The 23,313-nt window shown below is 41.5% G+C and overlaps 1 protein-coding gene across 15 annotated transcripts in view; it reads left to right on the top strand.

Annotated features, from left to right (window-relative positions):
• Positions 1 to 23,313, top strand: part of kcnj15 (potassium inwardly rectifying channel subfamily J member 15) — a 59,930-nt gene that overhangs the window by 16,197 nt on the left and 20,420 nt on the right. For 4 of the 15 annotated variants that reach the window (XM_063050395.1, XM_063050387.1, XM_063050392.1 and 1 more), the window contains one exon: positions 13,325 to 13,363. The exons of the other annotated variants lie outside the window; for them this stretch is intronic. The gene's annotated coding sequence lies outside the window, so the exon portion shown is untranslated. The remainder of the gene's footprint in view (positions 1 to 13,324; positions 13,364 to 23,313) is intronic. 15 annotated transcript variants of the gene reach the window in all.

Raw genomic sequence — 23,313 nt, 5'->3', positions numbered from 1 at the left:
GCCTCCTCTAATGCCATGATGAATCCACTCTCAGTTTGGAGGAGCACCACCCCGTATTGTTTGTGTAGCCTCCAACCTGATAGCATGAAGATTGATTTGCATTCCCCGATGCTGCAAGTTTTGAATAAGCTGACTTCTGTCCTGTTAGACCATTAAATGGGAGACTGGCAGGCTCCACATTATTTGTCTACCACGTTTTACCACAGCAACTGAAAACTCCAAGGCTAAAGAAAACCAGATAATCAAATACTAAAACAAGACATTCTCCAGATGTTGAAAATCCAAAGCAACACCCACAAAATGCTGGAAGAACTCAGCAGCATCTATGGAAATGAGTAAACAGTCAACATTTTGGAGCAAGTCCCTTCTTCAGGACTGGAAAGGAAGGGGGAAGATTCCACAATAAGAAGGTGGGGAGAGGGAAAGAATGATGGCCAGAAGGTAATAGCTGAAGCCATGTAGGTTGCAAAGGAAGGAATCTGATAGGAGAGGAGAGTGGACCATAGGAGAAAGGGAAGGAGGAGGGGACCCAGTGGGAGGTAACAGGCAGGTGAGAAGAGGTAAGACACCAGAGTGGGAATAAGAAGAGGGGAGGGGAAGGCATTTTTTTTTACCGGAAGGAGAAATTGATATTCATGCCATTAATTTAGAGGCTACCCAGATAGGATATAAGGTGTTGTTCTTTCACCCTGAGGGAGGCCACATCATTGCACAAGAAAAGGCAATGAACTAACATGTTGGAATAGCAATGGGAATCAGAATTAAAATGTTTTGCCATTGTGTAGTTCTGCTTTTGGCGGATGGAGCGGAGGTAGTCTACGGAGCCTTCTCCCTATTTACGACAGATCTCACCAGTGTGGAGGAGGCCACATTGGGAGCTCTGAACACAATGGATGATCCCAGCAGATGTGCAGATGAAGTATTGTCTCACCTGGAAGGACTGTTTGGGGCCTTGAATGGAGGTGGGGGAGAAGGTGAATGGTTGGGTGTAGCAATTTGGCATAATCAAATAAATACTTAATGTAATTGCATCATTACTCACCAAAGTTTGTATTCCTTAGACATTGTCTGCAGTAGATATTGCACCTAGCTGGTACTTTTAGCTTTTTAGCTGGGCTATAACTTGCAGAACCAACAGGTGTATATTCACAGATACCACTACCAGTCACACCACAGCCTGACTTGGAAAAATATCCCTATCCATTCATCGCTGCTAGATCGAAACTCTGGAACCTTCCAAAACCAGCAACGTGGTAAGAGCAGCACACGCAAACTGCTGGAGGAACTCAGCAGGCCAGGCAGCTGCTATGGGAAAGAGTACAGTCAGGCTGAGACCCTTTGGCCTGATATGTCAAACGTACTCTCTTCCATTGAAGTTACCTGACCTGCTGAGTTCCTCCAGCATTCTGTGTGTGTGTTGCCTGGATTTCCAGCATCTGCTGATTTTCTCTTGCTTTAACGAGAGTCCTTTCCCCTGATGGACTGCAACAGTTCAATAAGCATCCATCTTCTGATGGGCAAATAGGGGCGATCAGTAATGCTGACCTTGCCCAAAGAAAAACACCTCATGAATGAATGAGAAAGTAACCTCATACCAACACAAGCACATTATTGGAATTAGTTTATTATTGTCGCACATACCAAAATACAGTAAAAGCTTGTCTTCCATACTGATCAAAACAAAGTTCTTGCTTGTTACATACACCTGTTAGGGTGCATTCTCCAGTTACTTTATAAGGTAACCGTAGCCTTCAGCCAGGAGCAGATGTCATCAGGTGGTTCCCAAACTTCACCGAGTGTTTCGACCCTCAAACACGACACTCTCCAGTTGGTGGGCCGGCAGTGGTGGCCAAATCACTGCCCATCTGCTCCTGGCTTCCAGCTCCCCTCCTCTCGCCTACTCCAAATCCAACAAGAGGTTCGTTCTGCCTCTTTCCCCCATCCTACAAGCTGCTTGTTGTTTGTTCCTTTCGTCCAGGCCCAGATCTGACAACAACCGGCGTGCTGATTTCAAAGTAAAGCTATTAAATATATACAGTAAATGTTATCGTATACAACTGAGATTCATTTTTTTGCAGGAATATGCAGGGGAAAAAGAAATAGAATTTTACAAAAAAACTATACATAAAGACTGGCAAGAGTCTGATGATTGTAAGGAAGATTGTTCATGAACCTGAACATTACACAGTGCATTGAGGTAGAACAAGGTTAACAGTAACAATGCAGATTAATTGTAACCACTACTGAGAAAGTACAGTGCAGCTAAGATGCAATATTATAACAAAAGTAGATTAGAATTCAAGAGTCAACAGTCAAAGTAAGATTTATTATCAAAATTCGTATGTTCCCATATACTACCTTGAGATTTGTGTTAATCGAAATTAATGCTAGCTGACTGCTTCCAAGTGATGTTGATGGAGAATCAATGTTAGCCCTATTCCCTGTGATTATTACTCTGTGGATTTAAATAATGTTAAGGTTTCCTGTACAGTTACCTGGAATGTCTCAGTTTGGTCAGAATTGGCATAATGCACAAGAAGTTTTTACTATTGATCTTTCTACTTTTTGTTCAGTACGGATTTCCGGTCTTGACCTTGTCCCCATTTTTGGTCATTAGATATTGCCCTATTGTGCGTTACCTTATCTATATACTACTAAAATTCTCATGCTCTGTCTCTCTGTTTGTGACCTCCAATTAGCGCAAACGGTGCATTACAGCGGCACTTTTTTTGGCTAAATCCAATTAAAATGCTCTAACTTACAGAATACAGGCAAAGTTCAGGGTTAGATATTCGATAAAATTGCTCATTCACCAAAAATCAACAGACTGCCTTTCACCCGAGACCCAATCGGCCATCATGGAAATCGGGACGCGACAACCCGACACTAAGGGGCAGAAAACGCTGGTGGGAGTTGTGTACAGGCCACCTAACAGTAGTAGTGAGGTTGGGGATGGTATTAAACAAGAAATTAGAAATGTGTGCAATAAAGGAACAGCAGTTATAATGGTTGACTTCAATCTACATGTAGATTGGGTGAACCAAATTAGTAAGGGTGCTGAGGAAGAGGATTTCTTGGAATGTATGCGGGATGGTTTTTTGAACCAACATGTCGAGGAACCAACTAGAGAGCAGGCTATTCTAGACTGGGTATTAAGCAATGAGGAAGGGTTAATTAGCAATCTTGTCGTGAGAGGCCCCTTGGGTAAGAGTGACCATAATATGGTGGAATTCTTCATTAAGATGGAGAGTGACATAGTTAATTCAGAAACAAAGGTTCTGAACTTAAAGATAGACTGGCAAATGGCACTGAAAGGGTTGACGGTGGATATGCAATGGCAAGCATTTAAAGGTTGCATGGATGAACTATGACAATTGTTCATCCCAGTTTGGCAAAAGAATAAATCAAGGAAGGTAGTGCACCCGTGGCTGACGAGGGAAATTAGGGATAGTATCAATTCCAAAGAAGAAGCATACAAATTAGCCAGAAAAAGTGGCTCACCTGAGGACTGGGAGAAATTCAGAGTCCAGCAGAGAAGGACAAAGGGCTTAATTAGGAAGGGGAAAAAAGATTATGAGAGAAAACTGGTAGGGAACATAAAAACTGACTGTAAAAGCTTTTATAGATATGTGAAAAAAAAAAGATTGGTTAAGACAAATGTAGGTCCCCAACAGACAGAAACAGGTGAATTGATTATGGGGAGCAAGGACATGGCAGACCAATTGAATAATTACTTTGGTTCTGTCTTCACTAAGGAGGACATAAATAATCTTCCGGAAATAGTAGGGGACAGAGGGTCCAGTGAGATGGAGGAACTGAGGGAAATACATGTTAGTAGGGAAGTGGTGTTAGGTAAATTGAAGGGATTGAAGGCGGATAAATCCCCAGGGCTAGATGGTCTGCATCCCAGAGTGCTTAAGGAAGTAGCCGAAGAAATAGTGGATGCATTAGTGATAATTTTTCAAAACTCTTTAGATTCTGGACCAGTTCCTGAGGATTGGAGGGTGGCTAATGTAACCCCACTTTTTAAAAAAGGAGGGAGAGAGAAACCAGGGAATTATAGACCGGTTAGCCTAACATCAGTGGTGGGGAAACTGCTAGAGTCAGTTATTAAAGATGTGATAACAGCACATTTGGAAAGCAGTGAAATCATCGGACAAAGTCAGCATGGATTTGTGAAAGGAAAATCATGTCTGACGAATCGCATAGAATTTTTTGAGGATGTAACTAGTAGAGTGGATAGGGGAGAACCAGTGGATGTGGTATATTTGGATTTTCAAAAGGCTTTTGACAAGGTCCCACACAGGAGATTAGTGTGCAAACCTAAAGCACATGGTATTGGGGGTAAGGTATTGATGTGGATAGAGAATTGGTTGGCAGACAGGAAGCAAAGAGTGGGAATAAACGGGACCTTTTCAGAATGGCAGGCAGTGACTAGTGGGGTACCGCAAGGCTCAGTGCTGGGACCCAAGTTGTTTACAATATAAATGACTTGGATGAGGGAATTAAATGCAGCATCTCCAAGTTTGCGGATGACACGAAGCTGGGTGGCAGTGTTAGCTGTGAGGAGGATGCTAAGAGGATGCAGGGTGACTTGGATAGGCTAGGTGAGTGGGCAAATTCATGGCAGTTGCAATTTAATGTGGATAAATGTGAAGTTATCCACTTTGGTGGCAAGAACAGGAAAACAGATTATTATCTGAATGGTGGCCGATTAGGAAAAGGGGAGGTGCAACGAGACCTGGATGTCATTATACACCAGTCACTGAAAGTGGGCATGCAGGTACAGCAGGCGGTGAAAAAGGCGAATGGTATGCTGGCATTTATAGCAAGAGGATTCAAGTACAGGAGCAGGGAGGTGCTACTGCAGTTGTACGAGGCCCTGGTGAGACCACACCTGGAGTATCGTGTGCAGTTTTGGTCCCCTAATCTGAGGAAAGACATCCTTGCCATAGAGGGAGTACAAAGAAGGTTCACCAGATTGATTCCTGGGATGGCAGGACTTTCATATGAAGAAAGACTGGATGAACTAGGCTTATACTCGTTGGAATTTAGAAGATTGGGGGGGGGGGATCTGATTGAAACATATAAAATCCTAAAGGGATTGGACAGGCTAGATGCAGGAAGATTGTTCCTGATGTTGGGTAAGTCCAGAACAAGGGGTCACAGTTTGAGGATAAAGGGGAAGCCTTTTAGGACAGAAATTAGGAAAAACTTCTTCACACAGAGAGTGGTGAATCTGTGTAATTCTCTGCCACAGGAAACAGTTGAGGCCAGTTCATTGGCTATATTTAAGAGGGAGTTAGATATGGCCCTTGTGGCTAAAGGGATCAGGGGGTATGGAGGGAAGGCTGGTACAGGGTTCTGAGTTGGATGATCAGCCATGATCATACTGAATGGCGGTGCAGGCTCGAAGGGCCGAATGGCCTACACCTATTTTCTATGTTTCTATGTCTATATTTCTATGCGCACGGCCAGCCTCAGCAGCAACACCTACCGGAGCAAAAGGGCAGGACAGCTCTACTTCCAGGGGTCACATTCTGTTAATCACCATCAGCATGTGCAGGATTGGAACAGATCTAACTGCCACCCATCAATAAGAGATAATTAAATCTTATTGTAATGACGAACTTCGAGACATCATAAAACCCTTTGCTGCAGTCAAAGGACAGTGGTGACTATATCACGTCCATTTAGGAAAGCGCCAACCACATCATAAAAAATAATCAGCATCCTTTGATGTTAGTGTTTCGTATCTTCTATCCAGCATTAGGGTTAAAAAAAAAATGGTCAGCCTAATTATGCCGCGTGGAAAGGGAAGAGGGACATTATGGTCAAGCGATAACGCCAAACGTCATCGGGAAGCGGCAAGGAGAGGGAGAGAACAAGAATTGGATGAGGCCAGGGCCGCACGACTCTAGGATCAAAGAGTCAGGACAGATGAGAGAAGAAGAGACAGGAGGAGAGGCATGCACATCTCCAGGATCAGAGAGAAACAACAAACAGCAGAAGAGATGAAGAGACGGGAAAGGGCTGCACGTCTCCAGAATGACAATGAGAGGCACAAGGATGCCATCAAAAGTGTCCCTCGTTAAACGAGGAGCAGCTATGTTTGTTTTGCTATGCGTCATTCTTCTTTAATAAACAGGTTTTCTACTCCAGTTTCCAAAGCAAAGCAAAAACCAATAGCATTCAGGAAAATTTAATGTTCATTCTGGTCACATCAAACTGCACTACCCTTCTCTCAAAGGGTCCCCCAATGGGTCACCCCGTTGCCTCGTCATTTCTATATACGATCTTTTGAAAGTACAGTACTTTCAGCAGCCGAATGTCGCTCACTCAGCTGACTAAGGAGTCTAAGAGCCGGAAATCTGATATTAGGACAAAGCGCTGGCACCAAGTTGTTTGGCATCTGAAATAGAAGGCTAGGATAGCCCTTTGACTGCAAGTCTATTCCGGAACTGGAATTGTTAGTCTGGGAGGCTCTTAAAGTAGCCCCAGTGGGGCAAATTGTGACTTGTTCAAGAAAGCAAAGCTGTTGCATTCCCGGACATGTCCTGACTTATATCAAAGAGTTCGTCTAGACTGTGTGACATGCAATGAAGTTTCAAACAGTTTTTCATCCCGCTCCTGGTGCAAGTTCGCTTACTCGTCTGCTCCGGGTATTTTCTGCTTTTAACTCCAATGTATGTTCTCACTTGGCAGGAATGTTTACACGGTGAGTTATTTTTGAAATTTGCTAGCTTAACGTAAAGAGCTGGTCAGATCCTTGTCTCAGGAGTAAGAAAATTACAGTTTCAATCCTGGTTCGAGGACTTGAAAATGGGATCTAGGCTGTCACTTTAGTTCATTGCTGAGGAAAAAATGTTAGGAGATACGAGATGACATTTTAAATCGAGGCCCTAAATTGGCTGATGGATTTACAAGATCCCTTGGGAAATATTCGAAATGGATAAAGGGAATTCTGCTGCATTGCTGGTAATTTTCCTTCAGGTAATATGATGCAATAAAGTGACACAATAAATGTTTTTTTTTGAATGATCACTTAAGTTACAAGGGAAAAGGGGATGATAATATGATGCATTTGGACTGACTTAGCTGAAGCATTTAAAATAATTAAGCGACCTGACTTTGGACTGAATTTTATATATTTTTTTAAAAGTTTGAGGAGAATGAAATGTCACCCAAATCAGGTTTCTGAGCAGACACAAGATTAGACATTAATTAATTAGGGTTCTTTCCTACAGAAGTTTAATGACACTTCAGGGTTAGTAAGTGTGGATTTAATGCAGCACTTCAAAAACAAGCTGTGGATCACTTCCTTATTACAGTTAAAATTACTGCGTACCAGAGTACTTCAGATATTGTCAATTAAATTTAAAACGAAACTACAGATGCTAGGTTTGAAGTAAAAACAGAAAATGCTGGAAACGCTCACTGTGGAAAGAGAAGCAAGGTTAAAATTTCAGGTCAAAACCCGTTGTCAGAACTACTTAGTTAAAATATAAAATTGGAACTCATGCCGTTTAATTGAATCAAGACTATCTGAAATAAGCTTGCGAGATCAGTCTTTCATTTTAAGTGTCTTTTTGCCTAAAACAGAATAGTGGTTCCCTCAGCTAGCTGGCTTCATGGTAGTGTAGTGGTTAGCGTAACACTGTTACTGCATAGCAACACGAGTTCACTTCCCGCTGCTATCTGCAAGGAGTTTGTATGTTCTCCCCGTGACTGAGTGGGTTTCCTCTGGGTCCTCTGGTTTCATCCCACAGTCTAAAGATGTACAGCTTAGTGGGTTAATTGGTCACATGGGTGTAATTGGGCAGTGTGAGCTCAATGGGCCCGAAAGGCCTGTTACCACCCTGTGTCTCTAAAGGTGCCGTAAATAAAATACGAGATTCTGCAGATGATGGAAATCCAGAGCAACGCTGTATAGATGAGTCCCGGACCAAGACTTTGACCTTTCATTCCTCATAGATGGTGCCTGACCTGCTGAGTTCCTCCACCATTTTGTGTGTTTAAACTGGTTCATTATCTCTTTAGAAATTCTTTTGGATAATGTTGTACACATTTGTCAAGACCATGAAAGTCATAACACTTCAAAAAATCAATCATAAACACAAGATTCTGCAGGTGCTGGAAATCTTGAGCACTGCAGGAACTCAGCAAGTCAGCCAGCATCTGTGGGGGGAACAAGCCACTGATGCTTCTGGCTAAGACCCTTTATCAGAACTGGAAAGGATAGAGGGTAAAAGCCACGAGAAGGTGGGGGGGAGGGGTTGGGGAAGGTCTACAAACTGGCAGGTGATAGCAGAGACTAGGTGAAGGGGAAGAGAGATGAAATAAGCAGCTTGGTGGGGATAGGTGGAAGGGGTAAATGTCTGAAGAAGATGATATCTAACAGGAAATGAGAGTGGACCATAAAAGAGGAGGAGGAGGAGGGAAAATGAGAAAGTTGATGAAGGGGTGAGGGGCTAACCAGAATGGGGAATGGAAAAAGCAAGAACGGGGAGAAGTTACCGATAGTTGGAGGCTACCCAGAATATGATCATTTTCTGTGAAGTGCCTGATGAAGTCCTGCAGCTTTAAATAACATTTAAAAATCATTAATTCTGTAGAATTAATTTTAATAGCACTTATGTAATTATAATTCCTAATACAGGTTAGCAGGAGAATAATATTATGTCACCTAAATAGCTACAGATGTATCAATTATGACATTATGCGGGAAAAATATATATACACTGTGCCTTGTTATGGTCTGGGAGGCAGATTCTGAAAGGGTCATTGGAGAAGAATGGACTTAAACTTATGGTGATCCACACTGAACATTTTAAGAACTGCTTTTTCCCCTCTGCCATCAGTTTTTGGAACACTCCGTGAACCCATGGACGCTACCTCCCACACTATTTTGCACTATTTATTTTTGTAAGTTACAGAAGTTTTGTCTTGAACTATACTGCTGCTGCGGAACAACATATTTTACAGCTTGTGTCAGTGATAATAAACTTCATTGTCATTCTGAAAAAGTGGACTGCTCATTCAAAGAGTTGGCACAGGCTCCCTGGGTTAAATGGTCTCCTTTGCTCTTTGATTCAATGCTTCCAAGATGTTAAAACATAACCAAAAGCATATGTTGTCTATTGAAAAATCTGTCAAATTTCCCAACAGAGTGGAAATCTTCTGCCTTTCTCCCACCTGGGAACTTTCCCGAGTCTCAGAGTTTTGAGTGATTCTCAAATCTTACTTGGGGGCCAGGGCAATGAAAACAAAAAGATGCTGGAAAATACTGAGCAGGTCAAGAGTGCTGGAGAGAGAAACAGAATTAATGTTTCGTGTTGACCTTTCACCTTACGATCAAACAATGTTTTCTGGGGCAGTCTCCAAATGAAGCATATTCCTACCAAAAATAAAACCACAAGAACAAAGCAAGTGGTGTTATCTTCAAAATCTACATCCCTACCATAGGCAGGCGTACCTGCCAATATTGTATCAGGATTGGTGGCATAAAGCTGGCATTGGTGTGTAACACTGAAGATTCTAGCCATTTTCCCCCACTCCCCATCCCCAGAGCCCTATTTGCACCCAGTTTTATACCTGTGCATGCTTCTAACAGAGCCTTGCAGTCAAAGGTTCTCTGAGGTTGCTGTGTGCGAGAGTTCTCAGTATTGCTAATGTAGTAGTGATAGCATCTGAGAATGACTCCATTCAATTTTGTGAATTCCTCCACAGTTGGAAAACCACAGTTTCTCCCATCCTTTGTGTGTGTGTTTGTATTGCTCAAGATCCCAGTATCTGCAGTATCTCTTGTGTTTTAGACCCCTCTGATTCTGTGATAAATTGAACATAGTACGCAATTTTTCCCCTGGTTTTGGGGACAGGAGGGGGAGGAGCGGGTGTGGTTTCAAATTGGTATCCTAAATGCAAGGAGTTTCTCTGTGAATTTACTCCATAGTGCTGACACTTGTGGATGGATCCTGAATGATTAAAGTATTTTTATGATCATAGGTCTAAAGCAATAGTGCACATGAAAAGACTTGTGTGATATTTTCTACTTTGAAGAAGAATGAACCAATTTGAGTGAATAGCTTAATGCATATTTCTTTAAAAATAGATCACTTAATGGTAGAATCAGAATCGGGTTATTATCACTGACTTGTGTTGTGAAACTTGTTGCTTTGTGGCGGCTGTACAATGCAATACAAAGAAAATTACTATAAGTTACAGTAAGAAATTAAAAAATGCTGAAAGAAAGCAAAATAGTAGGGTATGTTCATGGGTTTACGGACTACTTAGAACTCTTGCGGCAGACGGGAAGAAGCTGTTCCTAAAACAATGAGTGTATGTTCTCAGGCTCTTACAGCCCCTCCATGATGTAGTAATGAGAAAAGGGCACGTCCTGGATGGTGTGGATCCTCAATGATGGATATTGTTGTCCTGAGGCACCACCTTTTGAAGATATCCTTTTGAAGAAGAGAGGCTAGTGTCCATGACGGCACTGGCTGCGTCTTTGCAGTTTTTTTCAATCCAATGCATTGGAGCCTCCATACCAGGCAGTGATATGACTAGTCAGAATGCTCTCAATGGTAATGCTGTAGACAGTCGCTAGGGTCTTTGGTGATGTACCGTATCTTCTCAAACTCTTAATGAAGTTCAGCCACTGACCTGTCTTGTTCATGATTCCATCAATACGTTGGAGGCAAGATAATTTCTTGGAAATGTTGATGCCCAGGAACTTGAAGCTGCTCACCCTCACAACACACCCAAAAAGCTGGAGGAACTTGCAGCATCTATAGAAAAAAAAGTATAGTCAGTGTTTAAGGCCGAAATGTCGACTTACCTTTTTCCATAGATGGTGCCTAGCCTGATAAGTTCCTACAGCATTTTGTGTGTGTTGCTCAGATTTCCAGCATCTGCAGGTTTTCTATTGTTTGAGCTGCTCACCCTTGTTGAATTTATTCCAATGACTGAAATACGAAGAACAGCAATTTCTAACTTTTGACAGCTGTTTACTGCTAAATGCAGATATCACCCTCGCCCTCAAGGTGGTCTTGACTTTTCAAGTTGAATTGTTAATGGAATGTTTTACATACATTCTTTCCTATTTGCCTCCTTTCATTTGCACAACAAACACTTCAGATTCATTCCATTCAGTTCCTTTATCAGGTGCCTACCATTTTCTGATCCACTTTAGAAGATTGCATCCCAGTTTGTGTGTGTGATACGATTCCCAGAGACTGGCACATTTCAACCTGTTTACAACCATAACGATTGTAACATCACCTCAGTAATTTTATTCAACCTTGTCTGCATTTTTTTGCTTTCTGAGAGAAACGCCCTCTCTGCATGTGTGTTTCTATCAGAAACAGGCATGGTCTGTTCTGCATCTACACTGGAGTATGTTGAGTGGCAGTTTCTTAGCAATACCTTTTTGTTACCTTCAGTAACCTTCAAACATCATCTTATTTTGTAATTTCGTGTGTAGCTGCCAATCTGTTTCTTTCTCCTTGAACAAAAGATTTAGGGCAGAATGAGGCCATTCGACCCATTGAGTCTGCTCTGCCATTTCATCATGGCTGATCCAATTTTCCTCTCAGTCCCAATCTCCTGCCTTCCCCTCCACCCCCCTCCTCCACTGTGTCCCTTCATGCCCTGACCAATCAAGATTCTATCAGCATCTGCCTTAAGTGTGCATAAAGACTTGGCCTCCACAGCTGCCTGTCTGGGAAAGAATTTCATTGATTTGCCACTCTCTGGCTAAAGAAATTCCTTCTCATCTTCTTTCTAAAAGGATGCCCCTCTATTCTGAGGCTGATTCTCCCACCATAGGAAACATCCTCTCCACATCCACTCTGTCAAGACCTTTCTCCATATGATAGGTTCAACAAGGTCACCCCTCATTCTTCTGAATTCTAGTGAATACAGGCCCAGAGCCAACAAACACTCTTCATATGACAGGCTATTCAATCCTGGATACATTTTTGTGAACCTCCTTTGAACCCTCTCCAGTTTCAGCATATCCTTTCTAAGATAAGGGGACCAAACCCGCTCACAATACTCCAAGTGAATCCTCGCCAATGTTTTATAAAGTTTCAACATTACATCCTTGCTTTTATATTCTAGTCCTGTTGAAATGAATGCTAACATTGCATTTGCCTTCTTCACCACAGACTCGACCTGCAAATTAATCTTTAGGAAATCCTGTACAAGCCCTTCCAAGTTCCTTTGCACCTCAGTTTTTTGTATTTTCTTTCTATTTAGAAAATAGTCAACCCTTTCATTTCTTTTACCAAAATGCATGATCGACATTGTATTCCCAACATTGTATTCTATTTGCTATTTCTTTGCCCATTCTCCTAATCTAATTCCTTTAGCCCCTCTACCTCCTCAAATCTACCTGCTCCTCCACCTACCTTCATATTGTCTGCAACCTTGGCAACAAAGCTATCCGTTCCATCATTCAAATCATTGATATATAATGTAAAAAGAATTGGTTCCAACATAGATCCATGTGGAACACAACTAGTCACTGGCTGCCAGCAAGAAAATGCTCCCCTTGTTACCACTCTTTGTCCCCTGCCATTCAGGGACTGCTTTATCAATGCTGGGGTCTCTCCTGTAATACCATGGGCTCATAGCTTGTTAAGCAGCCTCGTGTGGCACCTTGTCAAAAGCCTTCTGAAAATCCAAGTACTGAACATCAACTGATACTCCTTTGTCTATCAGTGTGAATTCTTCAAAGAATTCCAACAAATTTGTCAGACCAGAATTTTCCTTGAGGAAACTGTGCTGACTATGTGCCTTCAAGTATCTTGAGACCTCATCCTTAATAATCTACTCCAACATCTTCCCTACCACTGAGTTTGGTAGGAATGTGTGGGAAATGATGCCCAGTGATCTTTGCTACAAGCTGACCAAATGCCCGCGTTCACTGAGGTTAGTCCTCAGTCGAGCATTATCCTGAGTCAACAGAATGTTGATGAGAAGCATATTGGCAAGTTCTGTCATTTGAAACTTATTGGATTCCTTTGTAGATAAGCATGCATTTGAAGAACCTGAATATTTCCCTGTCACCGCTTTAGCACCAAAGCCACGAACTTGCACGTATTGTGATGCTTGGCTGGAAACAATGGCCTTCAGTAGTTTCTTTTCCCCCTGATGTCAGCCACTTTTTGTTGCCTGTAGATTAGAGTGGAGAGAGGCAATGGATTATGGCGAAGGGACCTGGGGGGTGGGGGGGAAAAGAGAATGGAGGGTGGAAATAAAAGAAAACGTATAACTGATAAGTGAAGAGTATTCCATCACCGTCTTGATTTGTTCCTTGTAGATGGCAACATCTGGTGGAAAGGCTTTGGGGTATCGGGAGGTGAGTGAATTTCTACAAGATGCCCAAGTTTTGACTCGTCTTGTGACCATAGTATTTGCTTGCCTAGTTAGTGGTGCTGTAACGACACTGATTGTCAATGAGAGGTGACAAAACTTCTTTGCTAGAAATGCTCAGGTCCGAGAGCTTTTCTAATGGGATTATTTGTTACCGTTCAGTGCAACAGTAAATATTTATAAAAACTCAGCAGAGTAGGCAGTATCCGCAAAAAGACAAACAGCTATCATTTCCGGTCTGGGACTCTTATAGGATCCTGGATCTTAAAATTTAAGATGAGATTTATTTTTTCACTTGTACATTGAAACATAAAAACATGTAGTGAAATGCGTTTGCATTAAATCAAACTAGCACCATATTTCTGGTACCAACCATAACATGCCCATAACTTACTAACCTAACACCTATGTCTTTGGAGTGTGTGAAGAAATCCATGTGGTTATGGGGAGAACATATAAATGTCTTGCAGGCAGTGGCAAGAATTGAACTTCAATCAATAATCACTGGGGAAGTAAAGTGATTGCACTAACCGCTATGCTACCATGCTGCCCTGAAGCACTGGCTATTTCTGTTCCCACAGATGCTGCCTGACCTGCTGTGTGTTTCCAGCGATTTTGTGTATTTCAGTTCCCAGTATCTACAGTACTTTTGACTTTCACGTGCTGCCTCTGCCGTTCATGTGGATCTCCTTTCAATTGCCGCTTACCACAGTGGCTTTGCCACCTTTCTAGCCTTTGAGCTAGAGATTTTTCATGCAACCACGTGACACAACTTCTTCCAACAAGGAGAGAGAGGACACCACTTCTCTTTCATGAGGTTGTTAGTTACATTTCAGAATTATAATCGAAATAAAGCGGCTATGATTTTTGCATGCATTTTTAAATGCTCACTGTCCTTTACAAACAGTTCTTTTTCTAAGTTCTCCCATCAACCAATCTACATACTAAGCAATCAAGCAGTGCTCAATCTAAGTCTATGTCCACACTACACCGGTTAATTTTGAAAATGAAGCTTTTTCTCTTCGTTTTGACTCTCTGTCCACACTAAAATGGCGATGTCATCCCCCAAAAACAGAGATTTTCAGAAACGGTCTCCAGAGTGAATAAATCTGAAAACGCCTAATAGTCCGTTGCAGTGTGTACGGGGTAACCGGAGCTTTATTAAAACCGCTGTCATGACAGATGGCAGCAGCCCGGCATTTTCATTGTTGTTTTCTTCTTCTTATTAGTATTATTATTACTACTTTATTATCGCCAAACAATTGATACTAGAGTGTACAATCATCACAGCAATATTTGATTCTGCGCTTCGCAGAACCTAACAATTTCAGAACAGACGGCAACGAGACTGAAGCCAGAAGAGTTAGAAATGTACTCACCTATTACTTTGACCCATAGCTTACTGAATAAATAAGTATACTCACTTTGCCCTGTTTTCTGTCCTTGTATGAAGGTGGTTTACCTATTTATGCAAGTACTTCTCTGACAATAGATGTGTAACAGCTTTGTGTAACAGCTTAATGTAACATTGTATGGAAATACAAGGTAACACTGATGCATACATGTTTTATACATTTAACAAGGTGCTTTATTAATGCAACATAGTCAGTTTTTCAATGTTCGTCGTCAGCCGGGTCATACTGTCTGTCAACTCCCTGTCGGTTGCCTCCGTACACTCCAGTATCTGTTTTTGTAGTTTTAAGTCCTCCTGCGTGAGAGCCAAGTGCAATTCCTTTAAAGTTTTTCTACTCTGTAACTGGACAAACGCGCACTAAGTATACCATTTCCTCTTCGCTTGTTTTCTGTGTGTCCTGAGCATGCCCAGTAGAGGAGATTCCCCCAAATATCCATGTTAGTATGGACAGAGATATTTTGAAAAACGCTTAGTGTGTATGCCTGTTGTTTTTACTCGAAACCAGCGGTTTCAAAATTATCCGGCGTAGTGTGGACGTAGCCTAAATGGATCTTGAAATGCCAACACACATCAAAGTTGCTGGTGAACGCTGCAGGCCAGGCAGCATCTCTAGGAAGAGGTAGAGTCGACATTTCAGGCCGAGACCCTTCATCAGGACTAACTGAAGGAAAAGCTAGTAAGAGATTTGAAAGGGGGAGGGGGAGATCTGAAATGATAGGAGAAGACAGGAGGGGGAGGGATGGAGCCAAGAGCTGGACAGGTGATTGGCAAAAGGGATATGAGAGGATCATGGGACAGGAGGTCCGGGAAGAGACAAGGTGGGGGGGAACCCAGAGGATGGGCAAGGGGTATATTCAGAGGGACAGAGGGAGAAAAAGGAGAGTGAGAGAAAGAATGTGTGTATAAAAATAAATAACAGATGGGGTATGAGGGGGAGGTGGGGCATTAGCGGAAGTTAGAGAAGTCGATGTTCATGCCATCAGGTTGGAGGCTACCCAGACGGAATATAAGGTGTTGTTCCTCTAACCTGAGTGTGGCTTCATCTTTACAGTGGAGGAGGCCGTGGATAGACATGTCAGAATGGGAATGGGACGTGGAATTAAAATGTGTGGACACTGGGAATGGCACCTATTTGCAGGTCTTTTTAAATGTTCCATGTAATGGCCAACATTTCAAGATTCAAGTTTATTTATTACGTGTACAGTACATCAAAACCTACAGTGAAATGTGTTGTTAGTGTTAACAGCCGTGAGTGTTGGCACCAGAATGTGGGTCAACGTAGCATGTTTGCAATGCTCAGCAGAACAACACAGAACACAATGAGCAACAGAACAAGCCCTGTTCCTCCCTCCCACCTACCACAAACGCAGTCCTTTGACATACAACAGACCTTCTGCAGCCGACAGACAATAACTCAGATTTGGGCCTGTACATATTGTGCTTCGACTTCCCCAGAGGACTTGTAGAGATTCGTAGCCTCAACCTTTTTTTCTTCTGGTTCTTGTATGTGCCAAACTTGGAGCTCATGGAAAATCTCTCAGTGCTAGGTTACGTTTTCCCTTCAATATTTTTTTTACTAAGGTACGCTATGTGACTCTCTGACGGTGGTGTCTGAAAAGAGGATGCTGTCCAAGTTGCATGCCATCTTGGACAATGTCTCCCATCCACTACATAATGTACTGGTTGGGCACAGGAGTACATTCAGCCAGAGACTCATTCCACCGAGATGCAACACAGAGCGTCATAGGAAGTCATTCCTGCCTGTGGCCATCAAACTTTACAACTCCTCCCTTGGAGGGTCAGACACCCTGAGCCAATAGGCTGGTCCTGGACTTATTTCCTGGCATAATTTACATATTACTATTTAACTATTTATGGTTTTATTACTATTTATTTATCGAATTTCCCCTGGGATCAATAAAGTACAACTATGACTATGTGTCAGTTCATGGAGCGAGTACAGTCACCAAATCGATCATACATGTTACAAAATCCTGGTCGGGCTGCGTCATAGCGTGGCTTAACTGTAGTGATTAGGGTTTTACTGGTTGGTTCAAGAACCAAATGGTTTAAAAGAAATATCTGATTTTGAACCAGGTAGAGCGGAAACTCGGGCTTCTGAACCGCCTGCCCGGTGGTGGCTGTATATAGATGACATGGCCTGGATGGTGGGGATCTAGAGGGTTACGGGTAACCCTAGGTAATTTCTAAGTTAAGGATATGTTCGGCACAACTTTGTGGGCCGAAGGGCCTGTATTGTGCTGTAGGTTTTATATGTTTCTTTGATCAGCGGGATGCTACCTGCATCCATAAATTCATAGAAACAAAAAAAAAATCATTCAATGTGGTAACCACCCTGCCATGATGTTGTAATGAATGGAGTCAAAATCAGATAAAATTGATAAAGAGCAAAAGCTTAAAGTGGAGAGAGAAAAGAAACTAGTTCTGCCATTCGTAGGAATTAACATGTATACTGTAGGTACATTGGACATCTTAAAGTGAATGATATTATAGGACTTCTTCCCTTCTGCACCTTGTGCACAATGGGCAGTAACTTGCCATGTCTTTACCATTCGTCTTTTTTTTTACGAGGCTGAGTTTCTAGCTCGGCGCTCCACCCAGCACAGAGGGAATGCGTGCAAGGAGCTGGCCGGATTCGAACCCGGGACCACTCACCCCGAACTCTGCTGCGGATGCCACTACACCACTGGCCGCCTCATTCTTATGTAGGAGTGTCCATAGGTCAGGGTGCTGGTAATCTAGGAACTGCCAGTATAAAAACTTCTAGTTTTGAAAACAGGTCATGAACCTGTAATGTTGGCTTCTTCCTCTCTGGCAGATTTTGATTTCATTTCCACAGCTTTCCTCTCTCTTGTGGGGTAGGTGTTGAAGCCCAAACTGCTATCCCTGGAACAACGAAAGTCATAAGATGTTAATTTTAACTCCTCAGTTCAGGAATTTTTTTTTTTTGAATCATGAGTTCTATTGACCTGTGTCCTTCAGGCCTGACTTGGCTTTGTTGTTATTTGTCCTTTGCCCTTTTACTTAGGCTCAACTGGATTCTACTCTTTATTGGCTGGACCCCAAGAGGGAAAAGGCCTAGCTGATATTTGATCTCGCACAGTTATTTTGTAATGGATGGTGTGGGCAAGGCAGCCTTGGGAGAACTTGAATAAGTGCAAGCTTATTAACAAAGGCATTGCATTGACTTTAGGACAGCAACTTTAACCAATGATTTTCAGAAGACTTTAGATGTGCAAGGTTAGGCAGTTGAGTGTAGGCAGCTCAAATGGTTTGGCAAGAATAGATGGGCGGAATGGCCTGTTTCTGTGCTGTACTCTTCTATGATTCTGTAAGGCTCCTAAACAAGATAAAGGTCCATGTTATTACATGAAGGATATTAGCAGAGTCAGAAGATTGGCTGACTGGCAGGAGTCAAGAGTGGGAATAAAGGGGGCCTTTTTCTGGATGGTTGATGCTGACCAGTGGTGTTCTGCAGGGGTCGGTATTTCATCTGCTACTTTTCACATTACGTGCTAATGATCTGGCTTTGTGGTTAAGTTAGGAGACGATACAAAGATAGAGGAGCTGATAGTGTTGAGAAAATGGGGAGTCTGTAAAAGGACTTGAACAGATTAAACGATTGGACAAAAAAGTGACAGAAGCAGGGGAAGGAAGTGTTTGGTCATGCACTTTGCGAGAAGGAATAAAAATGTAGACTTTTTTAAATGGGGTGCAAATTCAGAAATCAGGTGCAAAGGGATTTGGGAGTCCTTGTGCAGGATTTCCTGAAAGTTAACTTGCAGATTGAGTTGGTGGGAATGAAGGTAAATGAAACGTTAGCATTCATTTTGAGAAGACAAGAATACAGGAGCAAGGATGTAACGCTGAGGCCTTGCCTTAGTCAAACAGCACTTGGAGAATTGTGAGCTATTTTGGATCCTTCCCTAAGAAAGGATGTGCTGACATTGGAGAGGGTCCAGAGGAGATTCACGAGAATGATCCCGGATATGAAAGGGTTAATGCGATGAGCTTTGGCTAGCTCTGGGCCTGCACTTGCTGGAGATTAGAAAAATGGGGTGGGGGGGTGGGCGGTGGATTCCATTGAAACATACTGAATATTGAGAAGACATGGAGAGAGTTTTCTAATAGTGAATCTAGGACCAGAAGGCATAGCCTCAAAATAGAAGGACATTCCTTGAGAAAAGAGGTGAACAGGAATTTCTTTAGCCAGAGGGTGTTGAATCTGTGGAATTCATTGCCACAGCTGGCTGTGGAAGGCCAGGTCTCTGGGTATATTTAAAGTGAAGGTTGGTAAGTTCATAATTATTAAGAGTATCAAGGAGGGAAGGCAGAGAATGAGGTTGAGAAGGAAAATCCATCAGCCATAATCAAAATGGCGGGCAGACTTGATGGGCTGAATGGCCTAATTCTGCCCCAATCTTTAAATCTTCCAGCAATTCTCATTGGATAATGGATTTTTAAAAAATAGGCGCTAGATGTTTTATCTTGCAATACTACGATGTAGACTGAAGAGAAGTCATTATTAAATTTAATATGCATAAAGCCTTTTATATGTTTGAAAAGAGCTTTTATATGTATGAATTGCATGGTACACTTTGATTTGAACTGTAGGTAGTTCTGTATGATTGTCGTTCATGGTTGGGGTGGCATTGTAGTGTAGTGATTAGATTATGAGGACACGCAGTCCTCTTTTATTGTCACTTAGTAATGCGTGCATTAAGAAATGATACAATATTTCCTCCGATGTGATATCACAAAACACAGGATAGACCAAGACTGAAAAAAACTAACAAAACCACATAATTATAACACATAGTTACAACAGTGCAACAATACCATAACTTGATGAAGAAGTCCATGAGCACAGTAAAAGTTCATAGTCTCTCAAATGTCCCACATCTCACGCAGACAGGAGAAGGAAGAAAAACTCTCCCTGCCATACCCGACTACGGTCCGACTCTGAGTCATCCGAAAACTTTGAGCTCTGATCAGCTCTCCGACACCGAGTACTGAGCGCCATTTCTATCCGAACGATTCGACCTCCATCTCGGTCGCCAACGGCAGGCAAAGCCGGGGATTTTGAGGCCTAGCCTCCGAAAGATTAGCGCAACACTTCACAGTACCAGCGACCTGGGTTCAATTCCTGCTGTTGCCTGTAAGGAATTTGTACGTTCTCCCCATGACCGCGTGGGTTTCCTCCCACAGTCCGAAGACATAATGGTTGGTAGCTTAATTAGACATGATAAATTATCCCATGATTAGTCTAGGAATAAATCAGGGAATTGCTGGGTGGTGCAGCTCGAAGGTCCTATTCCACGCTCTATCTCTATATTTTAAAAAAACATTCCAGTCTTCAATTGAAGTCAAATTGTTATTTGAAGTCATATTTCATTCATGTATGTGATTGTTCAAACCCTGGCACAATATTAAGATAAATTTTGCCATATTTTTTCCTGTATCTTCACTAATATACAGCACTACTCAGGACGTTCATATTGTATTTCTTTACAAGTAATTATCAGCTTCTCTTTCCTCAAATGCTGATGTTTCCAAACTATTAAGTATTTTGTAGCATTTTAAACATGCATTTAAAAAGATCACATTCCTGACCACGCCTCTGAAGCTGCGACACATCCCAATGTTTTGCAAAGCCACTGACATTTTGGAGTCCATTCACATTTTTATGGTTTTATTTTCACATTACTCCAGCTTTCCTTACAAAACTTTTATTAGCAGGAATGTTGTTATGGCTGTCCACCCCTTTAACTAATATGTGAAGTCTGTGATGGGTATTCACTTTCCAGAGCTTGAGAGGCTTACTGTTAACCTCCGCTTTGTAGAACAGCTGCATGACCTTTCCAACGAGTCAGAGTTGTTTGTGACAAAGTTAAATGTCTAACCAATATTCCTTGCTCAGCTTCTTGTTGTAAACAAGAACCAGCCTTCAGCCAATTCAATTGTAAATTGTAAGTAATAATCAGTCTGAAGCTGAAAGGACAGCTTTGCATATAAACAGCACTGTCTACATCAAGCCAGGCAAGTACAGCTAAGTTATTTGTATCATAGCGATAGAGATCAAGAAATGTTTCAAGCTAGACTTATTTTGTCACTTAGCACATCAAACATCACAGGTATGATCAATCAATGGTTGGAATATTTATGTACTCAGAGAGTCAGCTCTCACAGCATTAATTTCGGGTGTCTGGGATTTCTGGCCCCTGAAGCTTTTAGATAATCTATGTGAATTAATTTGTCCCAGCAAAGGTGGCTGAAAAAGTCACATGCAGATGATATCACTTAGTAGCAAAGCAGTATAAATGTCTGAAAGCATCGTAGACTGTTAGGAATGACAGAAAGATGGAAAAAGAGCTAGAATTCGTTCATCTGTATGCTCTTTTAGTTTGTAAAAATTGTACCTGTGTTTGGAAATCCTTTGTAGTCTATATGCCTTTTTGGAAATTGGAAATCTTTTATAAATCAGAAATCGTCTGAGTTTTAAAAGTGTGTTTAAGAACTAGTTGTCTAACTTTAAACATGTATCATTAAAAATAAAATAAACTTTATTTAAACAATTTAATTGTCAGGAAATATCTCCCCACCCCTGGTAGGGTGGGGGCTCCACCACTCAAATAGTGGATACTGACAGCTAGAGTTCACCTGTAGAGACTAGACAGGGAAGTAAGTAGTTTTTGAAGAGTAGGTCGATACAGCATGACCTCCCGATAGTGAAGATACTAGTAGATATCAGATAGGGCTTAAAATATCCTTTTGGAGTTTAGGGTTTTGCAGATAGTGAACCCAATACCATCACAAAGTAATGAAAATAAAAATTTTCATTTTTACCACCTCAAATGTCACCTTTCACTATCTCAAATATCGCCCAGCCAATTAAGTACTGTTGATGTGTGGCCACTATTGTAGAAAACATAGAATACAAATTGTATTTTCCATGAGGGGAATTAACACTATGCAGACCATACTATGGTCCAGTTGCTCATCTGTTAACACAATATGATGAAAAAAGTTAAAGTTGCAAACCACTGCTTAAGTAGCAATTTAATGGCACCGATATTAGCACAAATTGATATCACAATACAAGAGCTGTTCAAGTAGGTTGATTACTAATTCAGACCAACTCGATGTTTGTGAAGCTAAATGACATATTTTGCAGTGCAAGCAGTAGCAAAGATGAAAACATTATCAATGAAATATGTTCTGCCTTGAAATGATCCAGGAGAGGCAACAGATTCCAGAATTCTGTCAAACCAAGATCAAGGACTTGCTAAAAGGTTTCTTTTCCAGTACAGTATGTCAGATGATAACAATGTGTTGTCTTAAATGTCCCAAAGGATTTGTCTGAACCACTAACGTAAAACAGACTCAACAAAATATTTTAATTTTTTTTAAAAATAGAAAATGCTTTCCATTAAAATCTACACTCTTAGGACCTGATGAGGACTCTCTACCCAAAACATTGACTGTTTATTTCTCTCTATAGATGCAGCCTGACATGCTGAGTTCCTCCAGCGTTTTGTGTGTGTTATTTCACTCTAGTTTGTGTCCTTTAGTCTTAAATGCTTGGCTTACTTTGAAGTGTTCTGGATTTTAAAGATTGACAAGAGTGGAAAAATGTCTACAGGTAAAAGGATTTATAGGGTAATCTGAAATCCCACTGTGTTTCCAAAGTTAGATTATGAGTGAGTAATTAATTGGTTTGATCACTTCTCAGCTAGTAAGGTTTAAGATCCAAGCCTTGTTCCAAAGATTTAGGAATAGAAGTAGGAAGAGATAACTAGGATTATCACTATTCTCTACTCCAATTTTATTTCTGTGTTTTGGCACCAGCCTGTAGAACCATACCATAATTTTATTCTTGCTCTTCATTTCCTTGTGCCTTTTCAGATCAAGGGTCTGGAAATCAAAGGGAACAAAGATACGTTTGAGTTGTATAGAAGTTTGTCAGAGCCAATCTCATCTTGTTGAAGAAATCAATCTTCCTCTCTTTTTCATTGCATTTTGGGGTCATTTTTCTCCATATTCCTGCTATCTTCCCCCCCCCCCATTGCAATGTGTTACCTCATTATATTTTGAATTGCCTTGTCCCAGTTGTAAGATAATGTTACTTTGTTATTTATGTACTCAACGGAAAAGTATTTTTTTCACCTACTCTCATCATTTTAAGCTCCTTAAACTTCTATGCCAAGTAGGGAACCTGTTTATGCACACTGTAAAGTAAACCCTTTATTCAAGTGATTGGCATTGTTCTGGTGAACTTGAGCTGAACCCACAAAGTCCAAAATACCTCAGTGAGAGTGGTTCCAAATACCACAGGCCAATGTGCAACAAAACTGAAGATTAATCTTCTCTCCTTTGTGGTCCAACTATTTGAATAGGTAACCTAATAGAACTCTTTAATATCGGACTTTGTGACATCCATCTTTTAAATAAACCAGACTCTTGTGTGCCTCTTGAATATCAATGATCTTATTGTTAGAGAT

The sequence above is a fragment of the Mobula hypostoma genome, chromosome 6, assembly GCF_963921235.1.
Source record: "Mobula hypostoma chromosome 6, sMobHyp1.1, whole genome shotgun sequence".
In the NCBI taxonomy this organism is placed as follows: domain Eukaryota; kingdom Metazoa; phylum Chordata; class Chondrichthyes; order Myliobatiformes; family Myliobatidae; genus Mobula; species Mobula hypostoma.
The sequence above is the reverse complement of the archived record's forward strand: the minus strand, read 5'-3'. Positions and strand labels throughout refer to the sequence as shown.